This window comes from Vigna radiata, chromosome 11 (genome assembly GCF_000741045.1).
Source record: "Vigna radiata var. radiata cultivar VC1973A chromosome 11, Vradiata_ver6, whole genome shotgun sequence".
Taxonomy (NCBI): Eukaryota; Viridiplantae; Streptophyta; class Magnoliopsida; order Fabales; family Fabaceae; genus Vigna; species Vigna radiata.
This window is the reverse complement of record NC_028361.1, coordinates 12,786,844-12,799,157: the sequence shown is the minus strand read 5'-3', so window position 1 is coordinate 12,799,157 and position 12,314 is coordinate 12,786,844. Positions and strand designations below refer to the sequence as shown.

Below are 12,314 nucleotides of genomic sequence, written 5' to 3'. Positions count from 1 at the left end.
AAAAGGAATCCAACCTAAAAACACATATTTAGACTAAAAAATCCCAAAAGAAGTGCTATTAGCACTTACATTTGTGTAAAAATAGGACTTAACAATAAGAAAAATAAGAAGAAAAAGGAAAAGAAGAAAAAGACCAAGAAAAAAGAAATTCAATGTAGAAATGAGAAAAAAGATGTAAAAAAATTATGTTTATTATTGCTGTAACGTAGGTAAATTTACATTTCCCACAATTACATATAACCTGCGAAAATAAATCTAAAATAATAGATATTTTGCGTTGCTTCTTTTCGTTTCACACTTTGGTTGCATGGTTGTTTGGCACTACTTCTCATTTTCTTTGTGCAGCCATACTGTTTCTCCATTTTCATTTTGCTGGCAAAAGAATGGTATTGATCTCAATAAGTTATACATTTATAAATTTATTAATAATGTAATCAATTTTACAAAAATACCAAAATAATAATATTAAAATATCTAAAATACATTGTTTACAATATTTAATATTATAAAAATTAAGTTACAGTTTGTTATTTATTTTCTTTAATAAAAATATCCTATTGTTAAAAAATATTAATAAAGCATAATGTAAAAAAATAAAATAAAACATGTAAAAAAGAGGCTATCGGATACTCACATCCGATTATGCCATTATCAGATTTTCACATCCGATGCATATTTTTTTTTAAATATTTAAATTTAAAAACTTCATAAAAATTATTTTTTAACAATTAAAAATTATCTAATTAAATTATAAATATTTAAAAAATATATAAATTTAAATATAATTATAAACTAATATAATTAAGCAGATAACATAATTAATTTTTTATAAAAATGTGCATATCCGATTGTTTGTTTATAGGATATAATATCCGATAATATCATATTTTTATATTAGATATATATCTTTAGAATTTTATTTTTCTAAAATATTTTTATTAAATTTAATAAATTCATAAATTTTTTAATGTTTAAAAATATTCTAATTAAATTATAATTTAAAATAATTATAAATAAATAAAATAATTAAATAACTAATACAGGATTTAGAGTTTTTGAATAGATAGGAAATGGGATACATGTTTGCTTATGGGTGAAATGGAGTGTTGGGTGAAATCGGTGTAATCAATGTTTAGCATAGAATTTTTAAATAAATATAAAGTTAACAAATAATCATCTCATTAATCCGATTAGGATGTGAAATTTAAGGTTTCGGTTTGTAAGAGCAACCTAGAAGATGATTTCTACGTTGTCCATGTGTGTAACTTATGTATGCTTCTTAATGTGTTGCAACAATCTCACAGATAAACCAAAAACAAAGATGAAGACAGGTTTGGATAGGACGACACCACCCATTTTCACTCAAAAGCATATCGTTACCCAAGTCATCATATATCGTAGAAAGATATTGGAAACATGCAATCTTTTCTGAAGATTCAAAAGGAGTCTGTCATCATAATAAGAAATTATAATAGAAAAAAACACAATTACTTCATCAACACGTTAAAGAATTCTTAACCAAGTCTTTTCAACTTCTCAGAAATGCAACTTCCAACCTTTTCAACTTCAACAGTTGTTGGTAAAGAATCCTCAACCTTTTCAATTTCCAACCTTTTGAACTTCAACCGTTGTTGGTAAAGAATTCTTAACCAAGGCTTTTCAACTCCCCAGAAATGCAATCCTCAACCTTTTCAACTTCAACATTATTAAATCAAAGTTAGTGTTAAAAAAACGAAGGTCACATAAAATTAAAGTTACTGTTAAAAAAACGAAGGTCACATAAAATATTTTATTTTAAATTTAGCATCAATTTTATCTACTGTTATAAAAATGTCTTAACAAAACCATGTTTATATATATAAATTATATTATACTTCCTTAAATTAATTACTCCTACAAAATAGTATGGTGTTTAAAAAGAAAAACTGTTATATAAGTTATAAATTTACGTCAACATTATGATTAAAGGAAGGTTTATTCTTATTGTTTTCCTTACATCTTTATTTCCTATATTTAATCTATTATATAATCTATTTCTAACTCCAAACTCTATTCTTTCTTTTCCTTATATCCTTTTTTTCATAATATGTTATTACAAAATTTAATGCAACCAGCTAAAGTTTGTTCTCACAATACCCAACCAGCTAAAGTTTGCTTGTGTTAAAATTTACTATTCTTTTATAATCGTATCTTAATTCTTTCAAAATTTTAAATCAATATCTGTATTCATACAATTAATTTTAAAATATTAATAGGGACAAATAAAATTTTTTGTTTGTTTGATATGTTATAAGAACTTTGAACGATTTAGGTAAGGGAAATTAGTACTTAAGTCTTTTATACTAATATTATTAAGTTTATGAGTGTATGTCATTGATTGATTTCTTATGAATTGGTTTTGTNGTAAATATGATTGATTTTGAATTGTGTACCGTGACTTGTTTGAATTATGATTTGTTAATTTGGATTATATTTTGTGTGTTTAAGAGAGTTATAATATGAACCATTGGTTGAGTGCTACAAGTTTTCATGCTTAAACCTGTTTTGAGAATATTTGGTACAATTGACTAAGTGCTTAGTTTTGTGAATGTTTTAGCGTTGAACAGTTCTAGAACACCGCTCAGTTCCAACTTTCAATAAAAGTCTAGAGCACGATGCTTGGCTTAGTGAGAAACTAACACTTCAATGATGTATAAATTTCCTTTACAAAGAACTACACAACTTTCCTACTAACTATTACATTTTTTTTTTCTGAGGAAAACACATACTTCATGAATAATCAAAACTTTGAGGTAATCAAACATCAATTATTTCATGTCCTCATGAAAACACAATCCAAACAACACAATTGACAACTGACAATTTGATACAATGACTTTGAACACCAGAAAAAGTTTCATGCTGATAACACTCCAAATTTACGCATTTTTCTTTGTTAAAAATCATTTTTGAGATTTCTATAGCTTTTAATTTGTTAGAAATAGAATAGTTTAGTGTAAAAAATATAAAAATAGGATTTTAATAAAAANTTGGTTAATTTGCACTTTTTATAGTTAAATAAAATTAGTTTTTAGAGAATTAGATTCCTTTTCTTTTTAGAAAATTATTTTANAAAAGAAAATAAAAATATTTCTTAAAATAGTTTTTTTTTAAACATTTTTTTTCCTGCAAATTTATTGGTCCTTGGATAACTATGGTGGACTGTTTTGAGCAGAAGCCTTGGACTGTTTTGAGCAGAAGTAGAATTGGGCTGGAACGCTTTGGGCTGGTGTGGTTTGGGCTCCAATTAATAAAGTTGTGCGGTCTGGAACATCGTTGGTATGAAATGGCTGCCACATTTGGAATTGGGCTGAAAGTGCAATGGCTGATTGATTTAAAATTGAAGATTGGACTGTAGCTGGCTGATTTGGGACAACATCTTTTGAAGCTTCGTTTTCTAAGTATCCATAATAAGCCATCCATTCACATTTTTTTTGGGCACCTAAGCATCTCACTCGTACCCTTCTGTTATCATTCTTAACAAACTTCAAATTCCTCCACGTATGGACCGCATAACTTCTAACAACCTCCATAAAGTCCTTTTTATCACTAAACTTTGTTCCACTTCCCACTTGTACTCTGACATACTTTTTGGCTTAAACATATGTCCCAAATGGACCACAACTTTGTCTTTCATCACCTTCATCCTTACTTCCACTTTGTTCTGGACTGTTCAAAAATTCTGAGTCCCACTCATCATTAGACAACCCCTATCATTTAGGTTTGTCTGCCTATGTGCACTATCATTTTCCCTAACTTCTACTGACACATAACCTTCTACAATGTTATCTACCATTTCATCAATATCTACATCAACATCAACTAGTCCTTCGTCTACTTCTCCTTCCTCTAGTTGTCCTTCATACATTTCTTCTCCTTCTTCATCCACTTCTTCTTCTTCTTCGTCCACTTCTTCTTCTTCTTCGTCCACTTCTTCTTCTTCATCAACTAGTCTTGCATCATCAACCTCACTTAAAGTACATTCTTCAATGACTACTTTTTCCCCCCTTACCCGTGTTGTTCAATCACAACTTCCTCCTTCACCACCCCAATGTCCTATTCATGTACAACCACTTCATCCTCCTCCACATGCACAACCACTTCATCCTCCTCCACATGCACAACCACTTCATCATCCTCCCCATGAACCTCCAGTTTATCATCCTCCCTTTGCACCTCCACTTTATCATCCTCATTCCCACCTACATGGCTACATTCACTGTCTAGACTTCCATGAGAGAGCAAATAAACTTCTTCATTTAATTCACTTTCAAGAATAATCTCTGACTCATCATTCACATCGTGGACCACAAATAAGTCAACTACCCCAACACACTCGGCAACGCCTACCATGTTCATTGCATCTCTGTCATCATACAACCTATGCAGACAATTTTCAATGGAATAAAATAACTCGGAGACTTTAATATACCCCAACTCCTTAATGGAATCTACCACTTCGAAATAACTCCATTTGTCAGGGTCCACACTCCAATAAGCGACTTCCCCCACCAACATATTGAAAAGGTGTATCCTTAACTAGGGTCCCACCATGGTGGACCAGAACATTAAAAGTATCCTCAGACATTCCAAACGCTACCCTACAAAATGAATTTTATGGGCATGAGACCACTATGGAAATCGTTAAAGTAAGTCCTATGTAAACACTAAAAGTAAGTGGTAAATGGGAAACCATAAACAATAAAACAACAAATCAACATAAAACACTCACATTTACCATAAACAATCAGCAATCAACATAAACAATGTCCTAAATAGTTCGCACAAATTTTCAACACTCACATTTAAAACATTATCCACATAAAACATTGTTCAACAAAATCATACAGAGGAATGGCACAACACAAAGCTTAGATTACGAGAATACGAATGAATAACTCACTGCCAAGGATCAACACTTTCAATTTCAACAAGCTGTGAGTTATGTTCTTCCCAATGTTCCAGAATTCGCTACTAATTAGGGGTAAAAACTTTCATTCGAAGCACCCTTAATTTATTTTTGAAACCAAAAACCCTAATAGTATCTGCAATTTCTCTTTCAATATGATTAAATCCACCTCATTGTGACTCGAGGGAATCCATGTAGGCAGTTATATGCCAACTCGTTACTGTTTTACACACTTGGACTGTCTGTTATTGACTATTTAAACGATGTCTGCAAAAAGGATTAAATTGAACATAAAATACATTTTTTAAGACAACATTGAACACAAAAAAAAAACATAAGGACCAAATCGAACAAACCTTACGAAAATAGAGACCATCAAAAGTATTAAATCTAATAATATTAATATAAAAAGACTTAAGTACTAGTTTTCCTTATCTAAACCGTTCAAAGTCTTTATAACATCTCAATCTTATTTGTCTCTGTTAATGTATTTTAAAATTAATCGTATGAATACTAATATTGATTTAAAATTTTGAAAGAATTATACGAACTATACTTGATTATAAGATAATGTTTTTGCGAATTTGAAATCTGCTTTAAAAAGTAAATTTTAAGACAACTTTAGCTCGTTGGATAATATGAGAACAAACAAACTTTACTTGTTATAAAGATGTAAGGAAAACAATAAAAAAAAACCTTCAATCATAATGTTGATGTGAATTCATATCTTATATAAGAGTTTTTCTTTTTAAACACCATACTATTTTGTAGAGGTAATTAATTTAAGAAAGTATAATATATAAAGTATATTATAACAAGACAGTAGATAAAATTGTTAAGATAGTATATTATAACAAGGGCCTAACATGGTTTTGTTAAGATTTTTTTATAACAAGACAGTAGATAAAATTGATGCTAAATTTAAAATTAGACATTTTATGTGACCTTCGTTTTTTTAACAGTAACTTTAATTTTTTATAATACATATTACTATTATTAATAAATTAACATATAATAATAAGTTACTGAACAGTCACTTTTGTTAGGCATATGTAATTGTTTTTTTTTCTAAAATAAAATGAATAATTTTATACAATATATTTGACTGATTAAATATTATATATTTCAATAATATTTAATTTAATAAAACATTAATTAAAATAATTATCACCATATATATATATATATAAAATAAAATTAAAGTTAGGAAATTCCACTAGGTATTGAAATTAAAAAGAAAAAGAGTGGAAGAAGAGCGGGAAGGGGAAGTGGGAGCAGATGCAGAGTCTGCCTGTTAGGGTTCCTTTTTGGGAGCCTCCTCTCATACACAGAGGATATAAATAACACGATAGAAAATATGCTTCAGTCATCCCCTTTTCTGATCTAGATTCCCGTTTCAAAAAGATTTTTTTTTTTTTTTTAAAAACTCTTTAAAACGACTTCTTTTCTCGAAACCCATTTCAAAACCCTCGAGTTCCTTGAGGAACTCTTTCGCTGCGATGCGTCTCCGGTCACTGTGACCATGAGTGACGCCTACTGAGCCGTGTCTCCTCTATCACCAAGCAGATATGACGAGTAGGATTCCGCGTAAATGTTTCGATTCCAGAGTAAAGAGTCTTTTGTTCTCGGCGGAGTTGAAGCGGTGGAGAAAGGACATTAAAGCTTCACTTTTGGATTTACAAGTAAGGGAGCGATTGCCTCCATAGATATTAGAAAGGATGCCATCGTCGGACTTTTTGGGAGGAAACCTGTACCGTAATATGGATACCCAACCAAACCAAGAAGGAGGTCTGTTTTCTTAAAGTGTAATCATCCCCAAATCATTTTTATCATCTTGGATTTCATTTTTTGGTTTAATGTTTTGAGAAGGTAGTATGTGTCATGTGATGAATAAGATTGTTATGTGCGATAATTACTAACTTATTGGTCATATCTATAAATTTAAACACATACTAACTGTTATTGGATTGATTTTATGGTCCAACAGAGGTTCAGAAGTGTATCAGTGCTGCTGCTAAGAATTCTGGGGAGATGTTGGTTAAGGACTCTTTACCAGCAACTGTTGAAGTTGAAAAGGTTGAGGATTGCATTTCTGGGGAGCTGCTGGATAAGGATTCTTTACCAACTGTTGAAGTTGAAAAGGTTGGACATTGCATTTCTGAGAAGCTGTAAGCCTTGGTTAAAGATTCTTTAAGGTAATTGTGTTTTTTTCTATTATAATTTCTTATTATGATGACAGACTCCTTTTGACTCTTTAGAAAAGACTGGGATATCTTTCTACGATTGATGACTTGGGTAAAATATTCTATGGTTTATATCTTAAGGATATGCTTTTGAGTGAAAATGGGTTGTGCCGTCCTATCCAAACCTGTCTCATCTTTGTTTTTGGTTTATTTGTGAGATTGTTGCAACACATTAAGAAGCATACATAAGTTAGACACATGGACAACATAGAAATCATCTTCTAGGTTGCTCTTACAAACCGAAACCTTAAACTTCACATCCTAATCGGAGCTTATTTTGTCCTAAACCATTGATTTCATGGTGCCAATAATTCCTTGACATGTATCTGCCACTCTGCTGTGAATCTTCTCTACATTTATTACAGCGTGTTTTGGTCCTCACTGTTTGATTTTTATTCATCTCTGAGCATCCACCACATGAATAAGTTTATAAGTTTATAACAGGTTTTTCTTTTCGAATATGATTTAATAATATTACACATTTTAAAAGAAAACTATTTACTATTAAAAATTTACTTACCTCACACATTTCAAAATACAAAATAAATAATGTCTAAAAATTCTAATCCGAATCCATAATTAAAAAGAAAAACATTTAATGTTGACAATGGTTAGTAGTATATTTTTTCACTAATATCCCAACTATTTATGATACTAATACTTTTTATTTTTTATGTTGATCTTCAAAATTGACATTAAACATTTTACGATACAGGCTTCCTCCCAAAAAGTCCAGAGCTTGACGATGACATTCCTTCAAGTATCTACGGAGGCCAATATTTCCCTTACTTGTGAATCCAAAAGGAAAGTTTCAATGTTCCTTTTCCACTGCTCCAACTCCATAAGAACAAAAGCTCCTTCTCTAGATCCGGAACTATTCATATGTTGAATCTTAACTTATCATATGGTGTTTACGGCTTGGTGATAGAAGAGACTGTGATGGTAAAAATTGAGTTACATATATTTGATTGTGCATTCCACCGTCACAGCACAGTAGACGTTATTTATGGTGGCAGTGATCAAATAAACATCGCAACGAAAGAGTTTCAAGAAACTCGAAGGTTTTGAGATAAGTTTCGGTGAAGTTGATGAAATGAGAAGATGATGAAATGTGAAGAGTAATTGTTTTAAAGAGTTTTGAGAAAAAAAGTCTTCTTGAAACGGGAATCAAAATCGGAAACGGACTGACTCGGCATAGTTTTTATCATGTTAACAATGTCCTCAGTGTATAGTTTTTATCATGTTAACTATGTCCTCAGTGTACGGGAGGGGCTCAAGAAGGACAGTTATCTTTAATCTACATTTCCATCTGCTTCCACTTCCAGCTCATCTTTCACTCTTTTTGTTTTTAATTAATGTTTTATTAAATTAAATTAAATATTAATGAAATATATAATATTTAATCCGCCAAATATATTATGTATAAAATTATTCATCTTAATTTAGAAAAAAAACAATTAACGTATGCCTAACAAAAGTGACTGTTCAGTAACTTATTATTATATGTTTAATTTAGTAATATGTATTATAAAAAATTAAAGTTACTGTTAAAAAAATGAAGGTCACATAAAATGTCTAATTTTAAATTTAGCATCAATTTATCTACTGTCTTGTTATACAAAAATCTTAATAAAACCATGTTAGGCACTTGTTATAATATACTATCTTAACAATTTTATTTGTTATGATATACTTTATATATTATACTTTCTTAAATTAATTACCTCTACAAAATAGTATGGTGTTTAAAAAGAAAAACTCTTATATAGGATATGAATTCACATCAACATTATGACTGAAGGTTTCTTTTTTATTGTTTTCCTTACATCTTTATTTCCTATATTTAATCTAATTATATAATCTATTCTAACTCCGAACTCCCTTCTTCCTTTTTCTCATATCTTTTTCCTCACAGTATATTATTACAAAATTTAACGTAACCAGCTAAAGTTTGTTCTCACATTATCCAACTAGCTAAAGTTTGTTTGTGTTAAAATTTACTTTTGAAAACATATTCCAAATTCGAAAAAACATTCTTTAATAATCAAGTATAGTTCGTATCTTAATTCTTTCAAAATTTTAAATCAATATTTGTATTCATACAATTAGTTTTAAAATACATTAATAGAGACAAATAAGATTTTTGTGTGTGTTTGAGGATGTTATAACGATTTTGAACAGTTTAGATAAGAGAAACTAGTACTTAAGTCTTTTATACTAATATTATTAAGTTTATGAGTGCATGTCATTGATTGATTTCTAATGATTTGGTTTTGTGATAAATATGATTGATTGTGAATTATGTGTCGTGACTTGTTTGAATTATGATTTGTTAATTTGGATCATATTGCGTGTTTAAGAAAGTTATAATATGAGTAATTAGTTGAGTGGTACAAGTTTTCATTCGAGTGGTACAAGTTTTCATGCTTAAAACTGTTTTGAGAATATTTGGTACAATTGGTTGAGTGCTTAGTTTTATGAATGCTTTGGCGTTGAACAGTGGTGGGACACCGTTGAGTTCCAACTTTCATTGCAAGTTAGGAGCATGATGCTTGGCTTAGTGAGAAACTTCTGACAACACTCTAATGATGTATTAATTTCCTTTACAAAGAACTACACAACTTTCCTACTAAATATTAATTTTTTTTCTGAGGAAAACACATATTTCATGAATAATCACAACTTTGAGGTAATAAATAAGTGTGAAAACAAGTATTTTTCACACTTATCAACTTTCCCAAACTTCAATTATTTCATGTCCTCATGAAAACACAACCCAACACAATTGACAACTGAAAATTTTAAACAATAACTTTGCACACCAGAAAAAGTTACATAATGATAATACCCAAGATTTGCACATTTTTCTGTTAAAAGTCATTTTTGAGATTTCTATAGCTTTTAATTTGTTAGAAATAGAATAGTTTGGTGTACAAAAGATAAAAATAGGATTTTAATAACAACTTGGTTAATTTGCACTTTTTAGTTAAATAAAATTAGTTTTTAGAGAATTAGATTCTTTTTCTTCTTAAAAAAATATTTTAGAAAATAAAATAAAAATATTTCTTAAAATAGTTTTTTAATACATTTTTTTCCTTCAAATTTATTGGTCCTTGGATAACTATGCTTGACTGTTCTGAGCAGAAGCCTTGGACTGTTTTGAGTAGAAGTAGAACTGGGCTGGTGTGGTTTGGGCTCCAATTAATAAAGTTGTGCGATCGAGAATGTCGCTGGTCTGAACTGGCTGCCACATTTGGAATTAGGCTAAAAGTGCAATGGTTGATTGATTTAAAATTGAAGATTGGACTGTTGCTGGCTTATTTGGGCCGACACGCTGCTACTACGCTTGGAGTTGGTACTGATGCCGTTGGATAGGGCCTGCGTTTTACTACAATGTTGGCATTTGGAAGCCCTTTAGAAAGATAAATGAAACACAAAGTTTTGGCAGTTGGGGGTTGATTGCATTGCATATGTTGGGTCGCACTGGTTTGGGCCTGAACCTGGAAAAAAGGGGCTGATATGTTGCTGCCACACTTGGGATATGCCATTGATTGGGCCACTGAAATAGCAATGGGCCACTTGTGAAACGTTGATGTTGTGCGTTTTGAAAAGCAATTGGGCTATTGAATTTGGGTTTGCGTCTATTTTGGACGACATCGTTTTGAAGCTGCTCAGCCTTGAACAAATTGCATTAATGCTGAAACAATAATGTTGGGTCGCTGGGCTTGTTCCTTAAGTGAAACTGTGTGTTTTGCTACTGCTATGCTGGAAGCTTGGTCTACTGGAATGTAGTAATACATTGGACCAATGGGCTGTTTGGATCAGAAAGGGATTGCGCTCCTGCATATGACCGTTGAACGTTGATGTTGCACATAAGCATTGGGTTTCTACTCGACTATTGCTGCTGTAGATGTGAAAAAGGGCTAAACTTTAGTACAACGACGACATTTTGAATCTGCTGCCTTTGAAGGGGTCCGAAATTTGTGCTTGATTTGAAGAAAAACAATCATTCATGTTAGGTTCGAGCTATAGAGAAAAAAGAAAGGAAACCCAAGAAACTAGGGCTCCTGTGCGAGAAGGGAAGAGAGCTTTAGGGCTCTCGCCACTTACCCACTGGTGCGGTCTTGGCCAAAGATGGAAGAGGCGGACTAGTCCTGACTGGAGCTGACCAAAGAGAATGTGATAAGAGGGCTATGGAGCACGACAAAAGAAGAGGGTCGTTTGATTATCGAAGCTTCTCGAGCAAGTTTCTTTCTCCCTTTTTCATCTTTCATTTTTCTTTTCAGACCCTATATAAAGGGGTTTCTGCAATGTATATATTTTCTCGGACACACACTGTTTGTGCTTTGCAGTTTTCCATTTAGTTTTCAAGTGTAAATTTGTTACTAATGTAACCAATTACACTATTATAGTAATCGATTAAATTGCGTTTGTTATGAGAAAACTATAAATTAACGCATTGCACAATGCACACTTTTAATCATTCTAAACTTTCATATGTGATATTTTTGAATTGAGAAAAAAAAGTTACAAGTGTGCTGAGACACTCCAAGAAACAGGATATACAAAAGTTGATAATCTTGAAGGTTTCTTGAAGAACAAATTTAGGTTTTCACTGTTGATCAATTACTGCACTACTGAGGTGTACTCTTGACTGATCAGATTTTGTTTTTAGCAATCTCGGATTGTGGTGGTCTGTGTGCGTACGGCCAGGAAGAAGAGTGTGGAGTTCTTTGTAGTTTGAGGGTTGTCTCAAAGGGTGATTGTAGGAGAGGATTATTCTTGCTGCAAGGTTTTGTTGTTGACTATATTTGATTAGTGAGTTAGAGAGGTGGTTACACTTGAGAGCTGGTCTCTATAAAGCGTTGTTGTAAAAACTCATATCTTTATAGTGCAATTTGCTTTCAATCTCAGGTTGATTGAAAAGACACTGGAAGTAGGCATTGAGGCCAAACCAATATAAACCCTGTGTTTGTATTTCTTTCCTTATCTCTTTTACTTTCATTGCATGTGTTTTATTTCTCGGATTTCAAGAAAGATTAAAGATCATTTTAAGTTTTTTAAAGGATTGAAAAAGTAATTGTAGAGCTGTCAAAACGGGTAACCCGACCCGGCCCACCACG

At 31.3% G+C, this 12,314-nt stretch overlaps 1 long non-coding RNA gene across 1 annotated transcript; it reads left to right on the top strand.

Moving 5' to 3' along the window:
* The first annotated feature begins 6,192 nt into the window (after nucleotides 1-6,192).
* LOC106777113 lies at nucleotides 6,193-8,515 on the top strand. The gene is made up of 3 exons (XR_001376920.2): nucleotides 6,193-6,736; nucleotides 6,936-7,143; nucleotides 7,907-8,515. It is a non-coding gene; the product is annotated as an uncharacterized LOC106777113 (long non-coding RNA).
* Nucleotides 8,516-12,314: the final 3,799 nt, after the last annotated feature.